This window comes from Chamaea fasciata, unplaced genomic scaffold (assembly GCF_029207755.1).
Source record: "Chamaea fasciata isolate MVZ Bird 193981 ecotype frontalis unplaced genomic scaffold, bChaFas1.0.hap1 SCAF_7, whole genome shotgun sequence".
Classification (NCBI taxonomy): Eukaryota; Metazoa; Chordata; class Aves; order Passeriformes; family Sylviidae; genus Chamaea; species Chamaea fasciata.
In genome coordinates this window covers 51,316,136-51,338,912 of record NW_027094092.1, presented here as the reverse complement: position 1 = coordinate 51,338,912, position 22,777 = coordinate 51,316,136, and the positions used below count along the sequence as shown (strand labels likewise).

The 22,777-nt window shown below is 39.0% G+C and overlaps 1 protein-coding gene and 1 long non-coding RNA gene across 9 annotated transcripts in view; one reads left to right on the top strand and one right to left on the bottom strand.

Annotated features, from left to right (window-relative positions):
- BEGAIN (brain enriched guanylate kinase associated) overlaps positions 1 to 22,777 on the top strand; it is a 158,331-nt gene that overhangs the window by 112,167 nt on the left and 23,387 nt on the right. The gene's annotated exons all lie outside the window — the stretch shown is intronic.
- LOC136292719 (uncharacterized) lies at positions 15,680 to 20,530 on the bottom strand. The gene is made up of 3 exons (XR_010721949.1): positions 20,416 to 20,530; positions 19,658 to 19,740; positions 15,680 to 15,988 (listed from the first exon to the last, which is right to left on the bottom strand). It is a non-coding gene; the product is annotated as an uncharacterized lncRNA (long non-coding RNA).

Sequence of the window (22,777 nt, the reverse complement as noted above, 5' to 3'; positions counted from 1 at the left end):
ACTTGAAAAAGATGAGCAGTCAGCTAATTCCTGCTTAGAGGAGCAATCAGCCTGTGTAGTGATACTCTGTTCATCCATATTTTATATCAAAGAGCACATCCAAGCAGAACCCAGGCCAGGAAGGGCAGGACCCTCCCCAGCCTAAGGCCAGGTTTGTTTGCATTCATTGAATTTAGATAAAGTATCTATCCCTGTTTATAATTTAAATTTGCTGCTTGGATTTGCATTCCAAAAAAAAGCTGAATGAGAGGTGCCGGGTGCCTTTACCCTGAGATCGTGTTAGACACAAGACATGCACTGAACTGAAAACCTCAGGAATATTCCAAGATGACACTGTGACAGGAAGACCTTTAGCAGGACGTGAGGGTGTAAGCAGATTTCATTGTGATGTCCTTTTACACAGGGTATAATGCCATGTAAGTTGGCATTATTTCAAATTAGGAGCAAACCCCTAAAGTTGTCAGTGCTAAGCTGGAGTGTTGTATGCGGTGGCATACCCTGCTCAGTCAGTGCAGGCTTGCCCCCATGAAGAAACATCAAAGATCAACGCTAGTACTTGTTGTACCAGGAAGAAAAGTAATCATCCTGCATTTCTTTTACAAATCACTTCCACAGAAAGAAAAGCATGTTTTAACTTCCCAGGCAGAACCTGCACAGCACCTTGTGAAACAGAGTTCTTTCTGTGATACGTTATTAATTATACACCAGTGTCAAAGTCTTTTTTTCCTTTTACAGCTATGGAATTGCATTTCATGGGGTAGTCAAGGAAACAAATCTTTATAAGACCTTTGCTAATACAAGGTTGAATATGACATTAAGAGAAAATCATTCTTCAAGTGAAATGTCAGAGACCATGATATCAGAATCCTCAGAGAAAACACTACAGCTCCATGATGTTATCTTTAACAAAATTATAGTACTGGGAAATCAAGAACAAAAATCAGATTCTGCTGCAGGTGATATTTAATCAGAAAAATCGGAAGCAAGTGTTGCTTACTAAAAAGGATAAATTCTATAATTTAACTCTGATGGACAAATTAGATTGAGTCAGTAATTCAGATTTGAGGTAACACCTCATTTATCAGAGAATAAGATTCTGCTTATTTCCATATCACTGCTTTGTAGAATAGGTCTTATAAAATGTTATGGGCACAGAAGATCCGTTTGTAGCACATCCATTTATTCAATTCCTCTGATGGATCATAAAAAGAAAAAAATGCTAAGCTTGAAGATCACACTATGAATTATATTGGTGTGGTTTTTATCCTATCAAAAGGTCCCCAGCAACCAGAAAAATGTGTTCAATAAGTAAACCTCTGTATGCCTAAACTCTGTCCTCCTCCTCTTACAACTCCTTTAGTAAAGGAGCAAAGTAGATTACAAAAGTTTCAGCTGTCAGATCAATTCTTTCCTGAAAAATACCTTTATTGCTTTGTCTTTCCCTTGGCATGTCGTGAAATCCATCTCCAGCTCTAACCAATTTTTCCCCCTCATTGAAACCAGGTTTTTTTATCCTTTAGTCTTGGAATACCCTTTCTAGGCTCCGAACTTCCATCTTGGAAACAGCTGACAATGCATACACAAGCACATTGAAGCATCCAGTAAAGCATTATCTCATTCCTCTCTTCTTTGATTTCTTAGACACATCTTGGCTTTCTTTTCTGCATCTTCCCTCTGATATCTTCATTCTCCATAACAGCATTTGAGAGCAATTGTCTAAAGTGACTTTCTGGTCATGTGGTATAAGGATTTCACTATCTGATGTAGAAACTTGCTGGATTTTCTTACAACTGGTTCCTTCCTAGTTCTATTTTTAGTCTTGCTACCTCTATATACTTCTTAATTAGTGCAGAACATTTGTATGGAAGAAGAAATGTCTTTATTTTGGAAAATGATTGATATACCAACCTTTCACATGACTACAGATTTTTTGAATGGGCTTAAATTAACTTAATTCACACTTTGGACTATTCTTCCCCAATGTACCATAGAAAAATCTGGCATGAGAAGGATTACAAAAGACTTGATTTAATTATATGCTCTGTCTGAGCAAATACAATTCAATTAAGGAAGATGTGATTATTAAATCTTAAATGCATTAGCATGCATCAATCAGCTGTATGAGCTTTAAATTAATAAATAGTTCTTTCACAGTTACCCAACTACTAGACTGAGAATCTGAATTAAAACCTCTAATAAAATTAGCCCAAGTCTCTCAATGCATTTTTAAAGCATAATTTACCGAATGGATCTTTACACACCAACTGTAGTAATTTCAGTGAAATTTGTTCCAATCTTGGGTGATATTAATGTAGTAATGTGTCTTGTTTTGTCCCAAAATCAAATTTTTTTGTATGACGGGACTAATTGAAGTGAACACAGTACAACATTGGCATGTTTTTGTCTCAAATTAGCTGATAATTTGGGGTTTCTATCAAAACTTCTGGTACTTTCCTGTTTAAATACTTCAGCAATTTTTCTTTCGAATTTCTAGTGTGGATACAGAGTGATAACAAAGATTTCAGTGAATAAATAGACAATAATTCCCAGTAAAGTAAAATTATGATTTCTATCAAGATTCCAGGAAAGCAAATTAGAGTATCAGTTACCAATTATTTAATCTATCTTATTAAGATAGATTTAATTTCTTCTAATAGGGTGCAGCCATTCAATACCCAGCTCAAGATGCTAATGAAAGGTGCCTCAATGGGGAAGTTAGTTTTTTAGCTCTCTAAGCCTTGTAAGAAAATGTAAAGAATTCAAAATATGGCTGCGTCAACCTGCTGCACTAAAGTTTCTGACATGTAAAGCTCAAGCCATGTGACTTTATGGGGTTGACGTGAGGAGGAAGCTGAGCAAGCAAAACTCTCCTCTGGAGACACCCCAAGGGCAGAGGTTCCCTTCCCTCCTTGGCTGGAGTCCAGGAAACCCTGCAAGCAGGAGAGACCCCTGCCAGCTGCTGGAGAATGCAGAACTTTTCCTCCTAAGTCTGAGTGTCTCTGCTTATTCACTTCTTTAATTTTTTCCAATTACGTATTTCTTCTGGAGCACACTGAAGAGGGAAGCAGGCTGCAGGCAGGAGAGATGCTGACAATCCCATGCAACATGAGGGAAAGCAGCTGTCTCTTCCCTTCTCAGGGTTACTGGAGGATTATCTCCCCGTTGGATGATTCCCCAGTACCTGCTCTGCTCCTCTGTGAATTTTCATGCTGTTATATTAATGTATCTTCATCTCAGTGTTCCCAGTTACAGTGACGCAAGAGCTCCGTAAATATAACATCAAGGGAAGAAATTTCATTTGAATAACGCTTATTTTACTCCTTGGTGACACATGTAATTGGCTTTATCTGCTGCAATGAGATTTTTCATAAACCCTCACTACATGGTCTTGCTCAGCTTTACTCAAGCTATTGCTAAGCTATTACCCAACTTCCAGGAATTTTTCTTTTGGCTAAATAGCCAGAAATAAAGAATAAAGAGTGAGAATATATTCCACAAGGAGGAGGCAATACAGGCCAGAAGCCCTTTTGGAAGAGTTCTAAAGAAGCACGGATCTGCCTGCTTCTTTCAACATTTTAACTACATATGCCCTCCCTTAAGCCGATTTAGCCAGTTCTAAAGGCTCAGAGATTAGAATGAGGAATTTGAATGGTTCGTCCCCCACAGGTGTTAATGCCAGCTTGCTCTATTGTCTCTAAAACCCTTCCCAGCAGACTGCTGAAAGACAGGAGCCGTTCATACAAGTCCTGGTCAGAGAGCCCTCCTATACCACACAGAAAACAGAATAGAAAGCAGGAAGAGAGCTGGTAGGAAGGAATGTGGCTTTAGGTGGAGTATTTGGGTTCTGTGGAATCCTCACCCATTTTCTGTGAGAAAAAGAAGATTCTTGGTTTAGCTGTATTCATCTAAGGCAAATAGGAAAGATGCCTGTGAAACTGGCAAGCTATACCAGCCAGGCATCAACCTAGGTAACAAAAAGGGGATTGAAAGGTGAAGAAGAAGTATTCTCTTTTGCTGTACAATCAAGGTGCCAAGGACAAAACCAGTCAAGCCACCAAGATGTATGAAAAGGGACTCTTCAGCTGCCTATAGGCCAGAACTTAGAATCTAGTAATAAACTAGGAGATTTAGATGCAGTGTATTTGCACTGGTGCCAGAAAATGACTCCAGCTGATGGAAAAGACTTCCTCAAATAAAACAGTTACAGTAGCTTGTTTGGGATAGACTAAGTGGATTGCAGAGCTTGGGAACAAAACTCTGTGTTGTGCCTGGCAGCTCTAAAATAGTAGTCCTGAATATAACTCAAATATAAATAGACAGCAGAGGTAGAGCTCATGTTGGTCTCTGCCTGCTACAGACCACAACACTGCAACGAGTTGTGCATAATCTCTACAAAGAGCTGTTTGTAACACACAGGAGGGAAAATTCTGTCATCTTTAGCTGTAAAGACCTATGCTGATGGCCACTTACAGCCAGTACAGAACTCCTTTCCAGTGGTTAAAAAATTATGGCAACAATCTCCAAATTATGAAAATACTGCATTAAACATGAAGCTCCTCACCTTCATTATGATAAATGCAGGGACCTTTGAACTAAAATGAGCTGTAGCTTAAGAGAAAGAGATTGTGAATTTGGTACATTTGATATTAGTACACAGAATAAAGTCCAAACCAATGATATCTGTTTTCAATGCAGAGGAGTGAATCTTGCAAATTATTTTGAGCCAAGCCATCTGGGAGAAAAAGGTTTTAAACACTTATTAATCACTGTTCACATTGTTTTGCTAGAAACAAATCTCACATCCAGGAATAAAGACTAGAAACCTATAATTAAAAAAACTTTAGGGGACGAAGTAAAAATTGCTGCATATAATGGAAGCTGTGCAAGTAGCAAGTAGAAAGAAGAATTGATAGCAGTCGTAAGGTCTGGAACACAGAGAATAGGTAAAGGAAGGAAAAAGATGCAAGAAAATAACCTGTAAGATACTAGGTAGGTAAAATAATACAGCTGGGGTCCTTACAACTAGAAGAAATTCAAACAATGACTTTGATATTTTACCTGCTAGGCATGGAGGAGTGTGCATTGGCTTTAGCTCTCTAATGGAAGTGGAGTCAGTGAGCTTTTTGGGTTTGGGAAAATTAATACAAGGAAGCAGTAGTCAGAAGTTGGGACAAAACTTGAGTTTCATGTCTCCTACTTCTAGGTTATTAATTAAGTATAAGGACTCAGCTAGTCTCCAGGTTCCCCTCTATTCCAACAAGAGATAGAAACACCTCTACAGCATGACTGCCACCTTCAAACAGGTGTCTAAGTACGTAGGCAGAGGCATCCTTTGGGCATATCTCTACCACTGACTAGAGACCAGACAAGCAGCTTTATCCAGGGTCTTTCTTATAGATGGTGAGACAAATTTAAGTTATGGGAGATGAATACCCAGCTCCTGTGATGTGATGATACCCCATAATTCAAAGTTGTGGATCTCTATGTTCTCCCTGAATATCTATGTTTCTTCTTTTTGTCCTACAGGAGAAATACACTTAAAAGAATCCTAAAAAAAAAAAAAAAAAAAAAAAAAAAAACAAACCACCAAAACTTAAAAAATTAAAGTAGAGCAGATAGTCCAAGACATTAAAAAGTTATATCATGAAACCTTATTTTCTTGAAAACAGTGCATCAACCTGGGAAGAACAGCAGCACAAGGACTAAAAGCAAGTCAAGAATCATTACTTAAGTGTGGAGAGATTTTCTCAAGGGTATGAAGATACTTTCTTTTCTAAATACAGCTTTCATATTTACTGTGCTCTATTAAGCACTACAGAATTAGCAGATAGGTGCCCAGCACTAGGCCATTTATGAGGAGAGTTTCAGAGGGTTTTCTTTTTACATAGATTATATAAGCAACATAGTGGTGTTCCAGGTATGATTCTCCAAGTTTAATGTCAAAAAGTGTTTGGTAACATGCTGGGGTGAGAGGACACTGTGTTACACAGATGACAGTAAAAGTAGCATCTCCAAACATATTTAGCAGGGTACAAAGTTATATTTTGCTCATTCCTAGTGTAGCTGTTCCTGCAGTTCCAACTGTGTTTTTCAAAAACAAAACAGTTACTTTACCAAGACTGACAGTTATAAAATCTTGGATCATAATGATGTAGAGATCAAATTTAACCTGAAGTGCACAACACTTTACACACCCACAGAAGTATGTCTCTATATCCTAAAGCCAGAGGGTTTTTAAATCAGTATCTGATGAGCCCTAAGGGCTTTGATCATCCTCTCTTAAGGCTTCAACTGTTGTAGAAAATCTCAGAGGAAGGTCGTTTCTACAAAGGCCTTCTTAAAAATTTCCTGAACCTCTCCACTTTCTCACATCTTGGCTGGCAATCCTCCTTCTACAAAATACAATAAAGTCAGCTCAACTCTGTAGCACTTTCTTGGGTTTTGAAGGCAGTTGCTGTATCCTAGGGTATGTGATGAGTTTGCAGTGTGTCCAAACATCTTGTCCCATCCTACTCAGACTCTATTACCTCCTCCTGCATCAACAACAGATGCCCTAAGCAATTCTGCAGAGATCCCTAATACAGCAGGATGGGAAGTTCTTGCTCAGGATGTCCAGATTTGCTAACACAGCTAAGAGACCAAGAATCCTGACACTGTCTTCTAAATGACTACTTACAACTTTCTACTGTGCCATCAAGTGATTTTCAAGCAATTATTTGCCTGAAGGAGAAGAGTGACACGAACAGGTTTTATTGTGTCAAGGTAAATCCTGTATTATATTTTCAATAGTTATTTTTAAACATAGTCAATGGGATTCAGTAAACAAAATTCTGGGGGATGAATAAAGGCACATAAGTTAACTTTCAGAGGCAACTTTTTCATGTTGAAAATCACTCAGAAATAGGACTAATTCTTTTTAATGAGATCCCTACTTTCTATTCAAATCACAAACTCTACTCCACATTTCTCCTTCTAGAGTATGAAATTCTTTTATCAGCATATAACTGTTGAAGGAAATAGTAGGTTGGGTGGCTCACTACAGGGGGTTGCTGCTTTTATAATTTTTTTCTTTTGTGGCAGACACTTTGCATATGCTGAAAAAGCCTGAAAATCTTTGCAATTTTACACCACTTCTTATGGAGTAGGAAACACTGTCATTTCACATTCCCCCTAGATTCAAAAGATATTTTGTACCTTCGTTCTGGTAACACATTGAGTCACCTGTGAGCAAGAAAGCTGAAGATAGAGTATGAGCTGCACAATTAAAATGACCTCAGTAGGTGCCCAGTAACAAACAGGACCAGTTTTTGACCTACAGAGGACAGTGTGGATACAAAAGTAAAGAAAACATGCTTACAGTGGGCTGAGGAGAGAGCAAGACATCACTGATAGGGAAGAAAAAGCTCTGAGCCCAGACAGAGGGGTTGAATCCCAGGAGTCTGCAGATGATTGACAGCCTTGATGGAAGCAGCCTGGTGTCTGGAAAATGATAGCTAGAAAAAAAAATTAGGAATGGCTTCTCTATGACCACAGGTTTTCAGTGGGAGGTCTGGTCTCACACTGGAAGAGTGCACTGGATTGTGAAGTGGAAAGAAGTAAAAGGAATTGACAGTAGAAATGAAAAAGGAGCAGAATGGTGGGATAAACTGCTGTCTTTACAGTAAAACAGGACCTTGGAGAGTTACCTGTTTACATGAATTTTTCTACTAGAACTCCTGAAGTACAATCAAACAGCTGCAACAAATGAAAGGTGCCAGGAGGAAGGGAAAAGGCTCTTTTTTGATATCTTCTACTTTAATGTCTTTAATAGCTGTGTAGCTGACTTCTGCACAGCTTGGCTCTGGCAGCCAGGGTTATTTAATACCATAATAGACAAGATAACTGACAATTTTGTAGAAAACATTAACACTGCAAATGTTGAGATTAGCAAGTTGGCAACTTTGATAGAGGCTGTATCAATCATTCATATTATTGTTGCACTCAGACTTTTCTGCCCAGGATCCCTGGGAACAGTATAAAGAATTAAAATTCAACAGTACAAAATTTTAAGCATGAGCCAAGTTAAACAGAGGGAGATCTTAAATCAAAACCTTCTCAGCAGGACATTGTGCTACTAGGAGAGAGTTTTTGACTTGAAGTAAAACTCTTAAGTGAATTTATACAGGCAATTAAGGATAACCAAAGGGCAACATCAGTAGATGTTAAGGTGTAGTTATGACATCATACACTGCATATGAAATTCAGAATTATATTAAATTGAGATGCCAAGAATTTTAGAGGATCACAGTTTGTTTCAAAGGGAAAAGATGCAAAATGTTAGTACGAGCAAGATGTGGGAGATGTGTCTTGGACATGCCACTCAAAGGAATTTTGAAGCCAAAATTTTATACATCTAGCTGTGGTTTCAATAGTCTATAAATTTAAGCATATAATAAGTCCTGAAGTGATCAGAGTAGGAGCAATTTTTTAGCACCAAACAGATACAGACAGCAAAGGAAGTCTAGGAACATAGCTGTTAAAATATCACAAGCATCTGTCAATCCTGTGTTGTTTGCTATGCCCATTGACAGCAGAATTGCTTTTCCTTTCCCTGCTAAGGTACCTTATATCTCTCTCTAAGTATATTTATGCAGGAAGAGAGATGGTCGGATTTTTCAAAGATATATATTTCCCTTATTATATCACAACTGCGTAATCTGCTGGTGGAAGGATGAATTTTTAGGGAAAACAGTGTGAATAGGATTAATTCCTAAATAAAATCTCTTCTAACAATAGTAACTAAAAGCAGACCTGATCTTTCTGAGCTAGGAAAAACCTTGAAAATGTTTTGAAACTTGCCAGAGCCCTTCCCATTAAGCTCAACACATGCTAACTCTCTCCCAGTTAATCAGTAGATACTGCCATCCATTCTCATTGGACTAAATCTGTTCCCCAGGAGATATCCCAATAAACTGGTGGTCCCAATTAAACTCATTCCAATTAATTTGCACTCCATGAGGGTTTTAGTGTTACTTTGCCTAAAAAGCCTAAGACTTCTGCTATCTTGTGTGACCTCACGAGCAATTTTCTCACAAAAAGGGCTAGAAATAGATTCCATAGAAGGGATCTATCCTATGGAGAGGCTAGTTTGCAAAGCACCTCCTGTTATTTCGAAGTGTGGCTGTTGAATTGCAAGCTGCTTAACTAGATCTGAAGAATCTCTGTCTTACTCTCCACTTCCAATGTGTGGTTGTCCTATCACTTCCATGGACTCCAGATTTTTTTCTTCTGGACATTTTCCACCTTTCCCCATGTCCACCACATTTCCTTCCCAGAACGGATCTCTGCAGCTGCTGTATGCTCACAAAGAAAAACTCCAACTTAGTCAGTGCTTTTCAACTCAGCAGTGCTGTACTAATCCTCTGTTAAATGTGTTACAGACAAAACCCTCACCCTTTTCTTGCGCATAATAGTGATTATTCATGAGTGATTGGCTGTGTACTGTCAGAAATCATCTAGTTTTTGGGCTGAAACTCAGACATCTGTTTTGCCATAACGAAGAATGAAAAATGTCCAAGATGGAAAAGGACAGTTTCATTTGCCAACCCCACAACTCTAATATTTGTTTTTCAACTACATCTCCCCTATTTTTTTTAATTTATTAAAAAAAAAACAAGTGTGCAAACCAAGTAGTTCAAAAGATGCAGCAACCAGGTGTCTACAAGATTAATTTTTTCATGATAATTGAATACACACCTTACATTTGCACTACCAATAAAAGAAGATAATTTTAATATATTTGTACAAAAATGAAAAGTAAACAAGTAAATACTATGTTTCTCTTGTCAAGTTAACGTGAACTCGTAACTGGGAAAATACGTTGAGTACAGAACTACAGACACTCCCAAGGAGGCCGGTAGTTACTATCCTCCATTTTCTGTAGCATCTCTTTGAAGCAATTATACAGTGATTCAGATATTACTCATGGCCTGAGTGTAGAACCAGCTACCCAGTGAGGTGCTCTTCCTAGTGTTCTTTATACCTGGACCTAGTTACATGCAGCCAAACACCAGAAATGTGACTGAGATGCACATGAATTTCAGGCACATGATGTATCACTTCCCCATGAAAAGGACAGAATGTACCAAAATGGGGAGATTTGGAACAATATAGATTAGTGCATGTTTGGAATTGGATAGACTTGGAATGGTAGATGCAAAAGTAATTGGAAAAAAATGAGTGCATGACATACAAACAATCATCAAAATTACCATTTTCACAGGGTTCAGTCATCATTCCGGGTAAATAATACCACTGAGAGCAAAATTACCCAAACCCAAAGTCTTGCAGTCTGGAAAAGATTTGAAGTTTTCTGGCTCAGGATTTGGCTCAGGGTGCAAACATGGGAAACAGAAGATGCTTTGCAGGGCATGCATTTATGGGGTGGCCCCTGGAGGAAGTGGGGCAGTGGTCAATACACTTCTCAAGAACCCTGCTACTACCTGTAGTACCAGGATCAGGAAGTCTTACACACCAACACCTTCCACAGCTTCCTTTCTCCTCCCCTTCCTGCCCTCTATCGTTTTTTACCTTCTTTCCCATCTCACCTCCTCCATCTTCCTTATGCCCTCCCAGGAATTTGGAAAGGAAGGAGGGAGACCAAGAGGGCTCTTGTGGGAAATGCTAGGGATTGTGAACTACACAGCAGTGAGGAGAGATGAAGTCCTGTACTCCCGAGGAATGGGATCCCCCCAGAACACCTTCTTGCCTGTTTCTGTCCATCACCCACAACTCCTTCAAAATGCCAATAAGACCCACCTCAGTGAGGTGTCTGGACCAGTTTCAATACTCAGATATGAGGCTAGCCTTAAATTCCCAAAGGGAGAGGGGTAATGGAAAGATTGACTTGATGGTGGCTCTTCTCTCTTATTTCCTGAGCTTGCTTTTCACAGTATTTTTCTCTGTCCCCCCTGTAAATACCCTGTCTGGGAGCAAAAAATGTATTATGCTCTCAGCCTGGGAGGAGAAGACATGAAGAGAAAAACATGTACACTAATGAGATGTGTGGTAGCAGATGGAGTCAAAGTTTGATGACTGACCAGGGATGATGATGATAAATGCCCAACATTTTCAGCTACCTTTAAGGTCTGTATCTGAGATACATCATGTTTTAGGGGGGGAAAAAAAAAAAGAAAAAGAAAAAAACGAAAAAAGAAACACACACAAGAACATAAGTTTGCACACATTATAGATGTTCCTCAGTTAACACATATATTGGTATTAGTGCATGACTGGAATCCAATGAACTAATTTTTATATGAGATTACATTAGCCGATTAAACTTATCTTTGAACCATAAAGTCTATGACTCAGTCAATTTTCCAAATCTCAAGTACACAATGTTCACATTATTCATCTATTTGCTTATACCTAAAGCCTTTCTTAATAAATGGGCTAAAATTGCCTTTTTGCTGTTGTTGTAGTTTACCAGAGAATACAATCATCAGTTCAAAAGCCTTGTGATTATTTTGGACTTAAAGGAAGAGCCTTGCTGCAGTAAATATTATAGAATTTTTGCCTGAAATTATCCTCTCAGGCCACCACTAATCTGAGCCTAATAGATAAATTGCTCACTTCTAGGATCTACCACATGAGAAAGAAATAAGAAAGTATTGTGAATTTCAGTAACATGAATAAAGGTTTTTTTGGGAAATCATCTCAACACCATTTTAAAGTGCTATTAGGGCAAACAAACAAAAGTAAATTCCATTACTAGGAGAAAAATAATTTTATAAGAAATATTAAATTACAGAAAAGACAATCCCAGTGGTACACTGATTTCCACAAAGGTTTACACTTCATTAGATGTGATGATAATTACCAAAGAAGTGTAGAATTTTTTCAGTAAACTTTGATTCCCATCACTTTACATTTGCCACGTTTATCTATTGTATGTAGGATTACATGGATCAGAATTATCTTTTACAGTGCCACTAAGCACTACCATAAACTTTCAAATGACCTTGGAGACTCTACAGCTTGTCCACTCATTACTAAAGCGGCTCATTCCATCAAGGACTGGGAAGATGTTCAGAGTTATTTTGGTAGCAGATATGTCTCTAGGGCTGAGGATTTCTGTAGTGAAATAGAAGCACTCAAATACTCTGTCTGGGAAGTACACCACACAAAAACCTCGTGTACAACTTAAGCTCCACAATGATGATTAAAGGGGTTTGAAGGCAAGAGTAAATAGGGCTTTATTCAGGCTCTTTGCACCTGCATGAACATAACGCTAATTGCTTGGGCTTATTTACTTTTCCTCTCACAGCCAGAACCTAGAGATAAGCTTCCACTGCAAATCAGCCTGAGTAAAGCAGTCTGCAGCAGCAGCAGAAGGAAGTGAGCCTGTGAATATGTTCATTTTACTTTGCAGGCATGAACAGACCATTATTGCACCCAATTATTTCTACTTCATCTCCAACCAAACACTATGCAAAACAGGGAAATTAAACCCTTAAGTTGGCAGTGCAAGTACTTAACCAGAACGGGATATCAAGCAGACTGCTGGATCCAGGAGCAATGTCTTCAGTAGCTAAAGACAAAACTTCTCCAAAATAAAAAAGAAGGGAGTAGACACAGCATGACACAGACATGAGACATGGACAGACATGATACAATTATACATCTCAGCAAGCTGGTTGATTCTAGATCCATACCTTCATACTCAATAATTGTCTGCCCCAGAAATGTGTCATGTCCCTTATAGTGCTTATTGGCAGCCAGAACAGAGGCATTGAAGTTGTTACTGTTATAAAATCACTGTACCTGAAACAAATGTTCCATGTAGAAAAGATACAGAAGACATGAGTGGTTAGATTTAAATTATGGTTTAATTGATAATGTTGGTTATAAATCTGCATTTTACCCTTGTTAAGAGATGTTGAAAGGTTGGAAATTAAACGTATAAGTGGTCCATTTTGTCAGTGAAGAAAAATGAGATTTGATCTCAGGTCTGTGTGGATTTACAGATGACCTGTAGAAATTAGTAGATCAGTGCAATGACAGCAGTGAGATAGTCAGGGCTGTGGGGCTAAAAGGTGATGTCAGCAATCCACAGGAGGATTTCCAGGCAGTGACTGACAGCATGTCAGAAACCCAGCACTAACCTCACACATGTCCTGAGAGATCTATAACCAGTATTACCACTCATGGGTTTGAGTTATAAGAGATATTTCTGATAAAACACCAGCTTAAAACTATTCTGTCTGCTGTCATAGAGTCCTAGAACAGTTTGGGTTGGAAGAGACCTTTAAAAGCCATCTAGTCCAAGCCCCCTGCAATGAGCTGGGACATCCACAACCAGATCAGATTGTTCAGAGCCCCATCCAACCTGACCTTGACTGAATGGTTGATTCCAGGAATACACCCATCACCTCTCTGTGCAACCTATGACAGTGTTGCACCGTCCTCAAAAATTTCTTCCTTATCTCTAGTCTGAATCTGCCCTCTTTAGTTTAAAACCATCACCCCTTGTCCTATCACACCAGGCACTACTAAAATGTCTGTACCCGCCTTTCTCATTAAGCCCCCTTAGTAAAAGTCAGTGGTGTGTCCATAAACTGATGATTGTACACCACTTAGGTTTCTCCATCTCAAAAAATATATAAAACAAACAAACAAAAAAAAAAATAGAGTGAAGAGCAGCAGGATGGGAACACTGAGGCGTGTGTTCCTTGCAAATACACAGACAGGACTCTCCAGCTTCTTGAAGAAATGGCAGAGAGAGGATATCTCAGGAAGAACACACAAAATGCCTAGAAAAGCAAGGAATGAGTAAATGGAAATTATTTCTGATCACAACCAATAAAAGAACCAAAGAGCATCAAATGGCAGGGGCAAGTGATAGATTCAAAACAAAACAGGGGAGGCATTTAGCCACACAGCACCTAGGGAAATATCTTTCTGTCACAGCATACTCTGAATATTAAAATCACATCTGGATTAAGAAAGTGATAGGAAATTACTACTTTTTTATAGTATCACCTGTGAGTATGAAGGTAATTGAATTGAAAATTCCAAGAGTCTGAGGGATATTCTAGAAAATAATGACTCTGTGCACAGTCTGTTCTTGTACACTACTCTGGTCACCTCTGCTCTCGACCATTTAATAAGGTAGTTGCACCCCTGCCTTGAGTAATACAGTTCTTTTCTTGTTTAGACTTTTTATTGGTTTCATTAAAATAGCTTGGAAAACATAAGTTGATGCAACCTTTAGGCCAGAAGGATGAACCATGAAAACACAACAAATCTGAGAGATAAACAGCTTGTATTTCATTCCTCCCTGGTTAGATACATTGCCAGGACATTTTTATATTCACCTCCCACATCTTTTGCTGACCCATCGTTTTCTGCATAGCCCATTAGCAAATTGCAACTCTGTTTGTACTGAAGGCCTAAGCAGCCAGTTGGGAGCTATCCCCAGCAGTTCCCAAGGGGGAAACACATAAATAAAGGTATCAGTAAAGATTCATCAGAGTTGGGATATGATTTGGGAACATCCAAGGCAGACAGACACTCATCTTGTTCTCTGCAGGAGAAACTTTAACTTAGTGGGAACAGAGAATAAAAGCCTAGAAGGCTTTTTATAAAACTGGTAGAAAGTCTTTGGTTAAACTACTTTTCAATGGAAAATTACCCAGCCTGATGCTTGATCTCCAGAATGATGGTGTTGAATTCTTTTTCTCAAGCAGTGTCAGATTTTTAAGGTCAAATTTCAGCTTTTCATCTAGAAAGGTGCTCAGTTTGTAGCTGCAGACTCAACTGAACACTGTGTCAGAAACAGCACCAAAGTGTCTCAGGGATTTGCCATTCGGGTGCTTGTCTGGATGACTTTTCTACACCATCTGCCCTGAATGAACGACAGTTCCCATGAGGTACAACAGTGATTCAGAGTAAAAATAGACTACAGGATACATCAGCAGCCCAGGGATCCCATGTCATAAAGGAGAAACATGCAGGAGCTCTCTAGACTGCAGTCATCTGAAGGGAGGGCTTCTGAAAAGGCACTGTTGGCCAAAAACAGGAAGTTTGAGTTTTCACTCATCCTTCATTCTTGCACCAGAAGTTCTGAATCTGTGGGAGACTAAATTATTTGACAGGACATTCTTTAAAACCTTGGATGCAGAGATTGGTGAAAGTAACTGACAAGTTTAGGAAAACTTAGAGTATCTAGCCAGATTTCCCCACAGCAACTAAGTCGCATCACCTAAGTTTTTACAGCAGAAATCATGTTTCAATGAAGTTTTAATGCTATCTTCTTCTTTTAATGGGACATGAATTTTTAAAAGTCAACAGATTTTAATCTGGAAACATCTAATATTTTAACATGCAGAGCCAAAAGTTTTGTCTAGGGTATTATTCTTCTCCCTAAAATCAGGTTTTAATATAGTGATCGCTACTTCTAAGCACTGCCCTTCCACTTTGCTTTATTAGTTAGCATTTAGGTGCTAAGTATTAAATAGAATTCAGTTCCCTGGGATTTGTCATACACTGCAGTTTGGAGCAGAAGTAGCTGAGGCATCGTTCTTTAATAGTGGCATAAGTCCTTGTATGAGCAATAGAACCTGCCACTCTCTTTATAAGCCAAGCTAAATGCTGTTAAAATGATGAATGAACTAGTTCCATTTTATTTGTTCAGCCTTTCCCAGTGCTCTTCCTACAACCCAATTTAAATCACCAGCTTGTATTTTACATAAATTCCTATGTGCTTGAAATACACAGATGCCTGCATAGAATGGCAGAGAACAGCAGTAAAGGTTTATTTTCTTTTCCAGTGGGTAAAGAGTTAAAGAATTGAAATGGAGGTGAAATACAAATCCAAGATTAATCCCCATGTTCTGAGATAGCCCTTAAGAGACTTTTCCAAGTAGTTTACAGTACCATCCTGCATTGCAGACAAGTGTTGGGTATCCATGGGAAGTTGAATCTAAGACTGATCAGTTCCTCCAGACTGCAATACAAAACAATAATGTTCAAATCAAAAGCAACTTGATTAAATAACTTAATTAAAAGATACATACAGGTCATGTTGTAGCATACTTTTTTCCTCCTGTGAGGATGAAGAAATCTTCAAATTTACCTTATTTTCAAAATTAGGCATAAACATTTCCTTCCAATTACATGTTTATGACCTGTTAATTAGTTCCTACAAGCATAGCTGAAATCCCAAGCCTGCTTTAACATGGTTCAAGGAGATAAAATTACCTTCAGCCACACATCCCAAGACACAAACTGAGAAAGAAATCACATCTCACTGAAGTTTGACTGGATGATCAAATACAGACCTCCAAGGTTCTACCTTTAATTTCAGTGGAGAGGAGGGGAGGAGCAAGGGAGAAGAGAAGGAGAGAGAGACAGAGAGCACACAAGAGAACACACACCAGAAATTAAACTGCCAACCAAATAAACTGTCAAGCCCCTGGTTTACTTTAAATGAGCAGATGTATCCTCTCTATGTCACCAGGAGACACAAGGCTGTTTCAAGCCTTACCCGTACAGGATCACTTTTAGCTCAAATCTTGAATTTTAAAGATCCTCCTCTCAGTCTCTGGTATATTAGGAACAACACATATGCCTAAGGAATAGGTAAGAAATTGTAAGAAAAAACAGAGCTGGGATAATCACTTGCTGTGGATAGCAATGCAAACCTAAAAAAATGAATCCCTAAATTTTTCAAGTCCTTCTGCTGTTATGCACCTCATAATTTCAGTGCAATTACTTCAATCTAGTTGCAAGTCACACAGTTAGATGACTGAGTTCTGGGTTAGAAATACCTATCTTTTATTTCATTCTTTCCCACAAGAGATACCATTTTGTCTGAGTTGTATTTGTAAACTTGGAAGGAGAACTGAGAAATTGTTCATCTCACAATGATGTGAATGGCCTGAAAGAACAGTTCCCATGGTATAAGATTTTTCTTCCACAATTCTCCCAAAAAAATAGAAGTAACTAAAATCCAGTAAATGTGTGATACTGGTTAGACTGAAACTAATTCACTGATTGTCATGGGAACAGTTACAGCCACAGTTAGAAGTGTAGCAGAAGGCAGGTTCACTTCTTTTCTTCCTTATTTGTCACTAATTTTTATCAGAATATCTACTGGAGATGTTTTCCAGAGAGAGCAGAGAATGTAGTTAAAGGAAGTTGCTTAGTCACTGCCATGGCACAGTTCTAAAGAGGATATGATCCACCCCAAGGAAAGGCAGCTTGAGAATCTCAACCAGTACTAGCTTGTGGAAGCACTCAAATGGTCACCATTAAGGAAGTAATGCATAGAAAACCATTCTTTCCTCTTTTGAGAGGCACCTCAGAAAGAGAGTAACGGAGTAATCACATTTGTATGTGCAGACTTTGGACTTAACAGTGAATATCAGAGAGGAATATTCATCTGATAGAATTCAGGGGGATTAAAAGGGCTGTTTAACCGGACTAAAGAATTCAAGAATCTGGAATGTGAAAAAGGTCTATAAGCCCTTGAAATCAAGGATACAGAATTATGCACTGCAGAATAGAAGGAAAAATTGCATAGAGCATTTCTGAGATTCACTGCATGAGAAATTTCCTTGCAGGTAATATTTTGAATAAACTGAGAATCTGAGAGGCTTGGAAGGAGAAACCTGTATGTCATAAATCATGGAAATAAACTTAAAATTGCCAAAACTCAAGGTATGTTAGACTACGCAGGGGAAAATAAAACATGTAGCAAAATAAACCTTGACAGTGTAAAAAGTAGCATAAGAATAAAATAAGTTGTTTAAAGGAGAATGAAGAAATTGATGTTCAGGATAGCCCAAAAAGAAGTGAGGCAGACATTCATACAGAAGATACAAAACAGAACATTACTGCATGGTAACAGGATATGATCAGAGAAAGCAAATCTGAGGCCTTCTTACAATCAGTCCTATATCAGTTCCATCGGTTGTGCTCCTGTGGTGGGAACTTGGAAGCACAGAAAAAGAATGGGTGCCCATAGAAACAGGATGAGATTTTGCAGTGCACACTACAAGGGGGGGGGAGGGGTGTAACTGCACATCTTTGGATGGGCTCAGCCCACCTATCCAAGTCACCAAATTTAGGAACCTGAAATTCCCATGTTGCTTCTGTAGTCAATAAGAATAGATTAGCACTTTCAACATCAGATAGAATTTGATGCTGAATCAATTTATTGGGGAAACTGTCACTCCACTGGCTGCAGCCACTTTACTGAGCAGCAAAGGCACTTTTCTTCCCCACTTTGCTCAGATGTGTGCCCACCCACAGGCAGGACAAAACTATGCTCTCAAACTAATGAAAAAAATATGTTATAAATTGGGGATTGCCCACTGGAGGTGCCAGAAAGCAATAAAATTCTGGCTTGATTAGTCAATCATAGCGGGAAAAATCATTTGGTTTCAGATGTCCCTCGTGAGACATTTTTAGAGAACAAGACCATGATGAGGCCATCTGGAATACAATATGCAGTCTCGGGCATCCAGATGCAAGGAAGATTAATTTAGTCTGTAACAGAGCTACAATAATCAAGGAAATGAAGAATTTATCTTCTGAAATGAGATTAAAAGATGCTGGCTTGTGTGGCCTAAGAGAATAAAGGTTGTGGGGATTCTGACTGCTTTCTATAAACTCATTAGTCTAAGTTTCTGTAAACTTAGCAGTGGCTAAAAGCTATTTAAACTAAAAGACACTTCTGCTGCAATAACAAATGGATACTCATTAGCCTTTAAGAAATTTAGTCTGAGTATTAGACAAAGGTTGCAAATCCCCAGAGGACTAGAACAACTTTTATTAGGATCAGTTCCACTGCCTAGTCACATTGCTGCTGAAGTGTGATCAGTTTAGGGTCAGCATTTCCAGCCCAGCTATCTGCATCAGCAAGCAATAGGAGTCAACTCATGGGGTCCTCTCCAGTCCAATGCACCTTTAGCCTCCACCATTCCTCTTTGGGAGCTGAGCATTTTCCCACACTGCTCTGTATTCAATGCCTTTATATGGGTAGTGACAGACTTCCAAAGACCTTTGTGCCTTATTGAGACAAAGGCCACATTTTTGGAAGTGTTCTGCAGTCGTAGGACTTCTGTCCTTGGATTCGCTTGAGTGTGTTGACTGGGCAGGAGATGATGGTTTTTCTTTCATGTCTTGTACTCTTTCAGGGACCGTGTTCTGTGCCAGCAGTGAAACTAAAGGCATACTGAGGGCTTACAACAAAAATAATCTAAGCTAGAGGAATCCACAGAATATTTCACAGAAGTCAGGGAGTCAGCTGAAAGCCAGCTGGCTGCAAGCTGAGTCTGGCTAAGGCAAAAGTAACAGAGGCTGAATTGTTTGGATAGAGGAGGTAGTGGGGGGAGGGAGAGAAAGCAAAGCAAATAGGAATGCTAAGAAGACATACCAAGAGTCACCAACGTACTCCGTTTTGATACATAATTATTATATCCAGACAAAGACAGAGTCTAAGATAGGGCACAAAACGTAATTTTTCCTCTTCTGAGCATGACCATGTAACCACACATAGATAAGCATCAGCATCTCTGAGACAGCACAGATCGCCTACGCAAGGCAGCACTCCCCACCTATCACTCTTGAGCTCTGTTCATACAAAATGTATATATATTAACTGACATACCAGAAACCTGACAGATTTTCCAGCAGCTGATGAGGTCAAAGAATTCTCTGTCTTTGGCAAGAGTCATGTTTCGAGGAAGAATTCTAAAGAATGATGCAGATGGAGAAGCATGAATCCTAAAGGGCTCTCCTAACAAACAAAACCAGGCTCCTTCCTACTAGAACACAAGATTTGGCTCAGGTATGCTTAGGCTGATCCCCACTGCCCCTGGGATCTTGTTCATTTTTCTTCTCTACGTGGCATTTTGCTCTTTACTGGGGTCCTGATCAATGAATAAATCTCCTAAGAACTACTGCAATACTAGGGAAAGCAGTAACATCCCATCAGCAAATTTCTATTAATTTTAGTGAACGATCATCCTTGTAGTGCCTGTATATGCCATAACACCATATGGCACCTGCTTTTTTTCTTCCAATATTGCTGTCATAATTGATATTGTTTTCAATTTTTTCTTAAAGGGCAAAACACATTTTTCTTGTCCCAATCTCAACAGGCATTTGAAAAGGTAGGAGCATTAATGCTCCTCTGCACTCTCATGCCAGTCATTTTCCAAATGTATTCAGTGCTTGTTAACCCTTGGTTTTCCATAGTTAGGAATACCAGGGTAACTATATGGCTTTCAGGATCCTGCTCAGGCTGATATGCAGAGTAACTTAGAGTAACTTTGAGAATGGGGCCTGTTAGTAAATATCATCAAGAAATTCTATTGCATGTAGTTGGGGAGCTGAAAAATGAACACATTATCCGTTCTGACTCACTTTTCAGTTCTGACTCTTATCCAGCACTTCTTCCCAGTAGTCAGGAGGTGGCATCGTCTGCAATCACTAAAGAAATAGCCAGCCATATTTTTTCCCGCTTCAGCAGTGCCATGAAAAGTGCCTTCAAAAATGAAATTTGAGAGAGGAAAGAAACTAATATCAGTGTTATGAAAAGATTCAGGCTGGAGGGATTTTTCTCACACACACTCTCATGCACACACTTGATTCTTTAATTTGGAAATTCCTGTTCATCCCCAAAACAAGTGGTATAATAATAAATTGGCTCTCTCATCAACTCTGTTCTGGCACCATAATTTATCCCAATGAGATAGTTGATTTGTAACTCTCTCTTGAAAGAAATGTGGTGCATCTCATTCATGCTATGAGCACAGGGTAATACCTTTCAGTTTTAAGCCTGGAAAGCAAATTCTATTTTTAAATTGATTTGTCCATTGCATTTTGAAATACAGATCAGAGTGTCAATTTGAAGAAAGCCTTATAGGAACAGATTAATAATGTAAAATGAGCCTTAGAGATAATCCCCAAATATTTTAATATGTTCAGGCTATTTTATTTAAGCAACACCACAACAACAACAAAAAGAAATACACATCTGTATTAGATTATCTTTGAGGCCCCTTCCAAGCATTCCTGTGACTTTCCAGAGGTGTAAAAGTTGATCAAGTGATATGAGATGTGTAGCTTCTGTTCAGTGGTTTATTAATTGAAGCTGGAAGATAAGCCATAACTTAAGCTTTTCTTCCTACACCTGTATCATATAATCATTAAAACCCTGACCTGAGACAAGGCACAGGGCTCTGTCTTGGCATATAGTTCAAACTTGCAAGGTTCTGCTTCCACCTCTTCCTTCCTATTCACAGAGAATTTGAGCAGCTTAAACTGCTGTTCTGATGCTGCTCCGCATCTTCCAGACAATCCCTTAACAGAGTTTAGGTGTTCTTGAAATGTCTTTTCATAGACTAGAAATGCAAATATGATTCCAGCCTTCATTCTCCAAAATTAGAAAGGAGTCACCATCAGTTCTAGTGTATATTTAAAACACTGCTGGAGGCAGCTGCAAAGGTGGATGAAGATGAATGCAAACTGCAGAAGTCTCTTTGTTGGACTGTTTTCAATGATTGCGATTAGAATTAGGATTTGTAAAGACACACCAGTGAAAAAGGGAGGTATAGATTGCAGTTCCACGGCAGCAGACTGATATCACAGAACTCTTTAAATAATGCATCTAGAAGCTGAGTCACCTGTAGTAGGAACACTTTAGGCTGGTGCATAATTCAGGAGCTTTTGTTCCTGCAAAGAATACATTAAGGTTTTCAATTCTAAGCTTCTAACGGGTCCATGGTCACCTGACAGTGACAAACAGTGACAAATGACATGCTGTACAGTTTAAAGATCTCAGTGTTTCACTTGCATTTTTCATTTCCATTTCTCCTGTAGTCCTCACACACCCATCCACCGTCATGACAATGACCTGGCTCTAAGCCCCATTCAAGGGCAGCCTTTCTTCTCTCTGAGGCTGGCATGGGGTCAACCCTGACAAGGACTTCCCAGGGAAGTCTGGACAGACTCATATGCCCATCCAAAGCAGAGCTCAAAGATCTGACAAGATGCCAAGCCCAAGGACTAGGCAGGCTGCTCTGGTGATGACCTTCAGCCACGTGGAGCACTGAGATGCCTCCAGGGTGGTTCTTACTGAGCCAGGATATGCAGAGGACATGTGTCAGACTCAGCCTTCTCCAGCTAGGCAACAATCTCCTCATGAAGTGTCAGCCAGTTTTCTGCAGGTTATTCTGTCAGTTACCTACCAATAGAAAACAAAATTTGTATCCTCCAAGTACAGGAATTGCTGACTGAAATGTTTATCACATGAGCTAGATGGATCAGATGAGTGATCACAGTGGTCTTCTTGCTGATATAGAAAAACTGTTAAAAAACAAGTTGTTTTGACTGAGTTGGCCAAATTATTTTATGAATGCCTGGATCTTCACACAGAGAGATCTAGAGAACCTAAAATCTGCCATGGCATCTCCTGCCAGCTCTTAAGCTGCATATTTGTTAGCTATCAAACAGCAATTAAGACATTGCTTAGAATCAACCTTCTGTATCTAATCTGCTGGAAAATATGGACTTTGAAATCCTGCCAGAGTGGTAGGAAGTGTTTCTGTACCCTCCAGTAGTGCCTAGTTTTATCACCAAAAGCATTTAGCACAGGCTGTGATGAGGTTTAAATAGTATAGCTCTTCTATTACCTTCAATGAAAGCATTTTTTCCTCCTACCTATGTGGATTAAAATATACTTCAGGAAATTTAAAATATCTATATTTAGTTATATTTTCCTCCA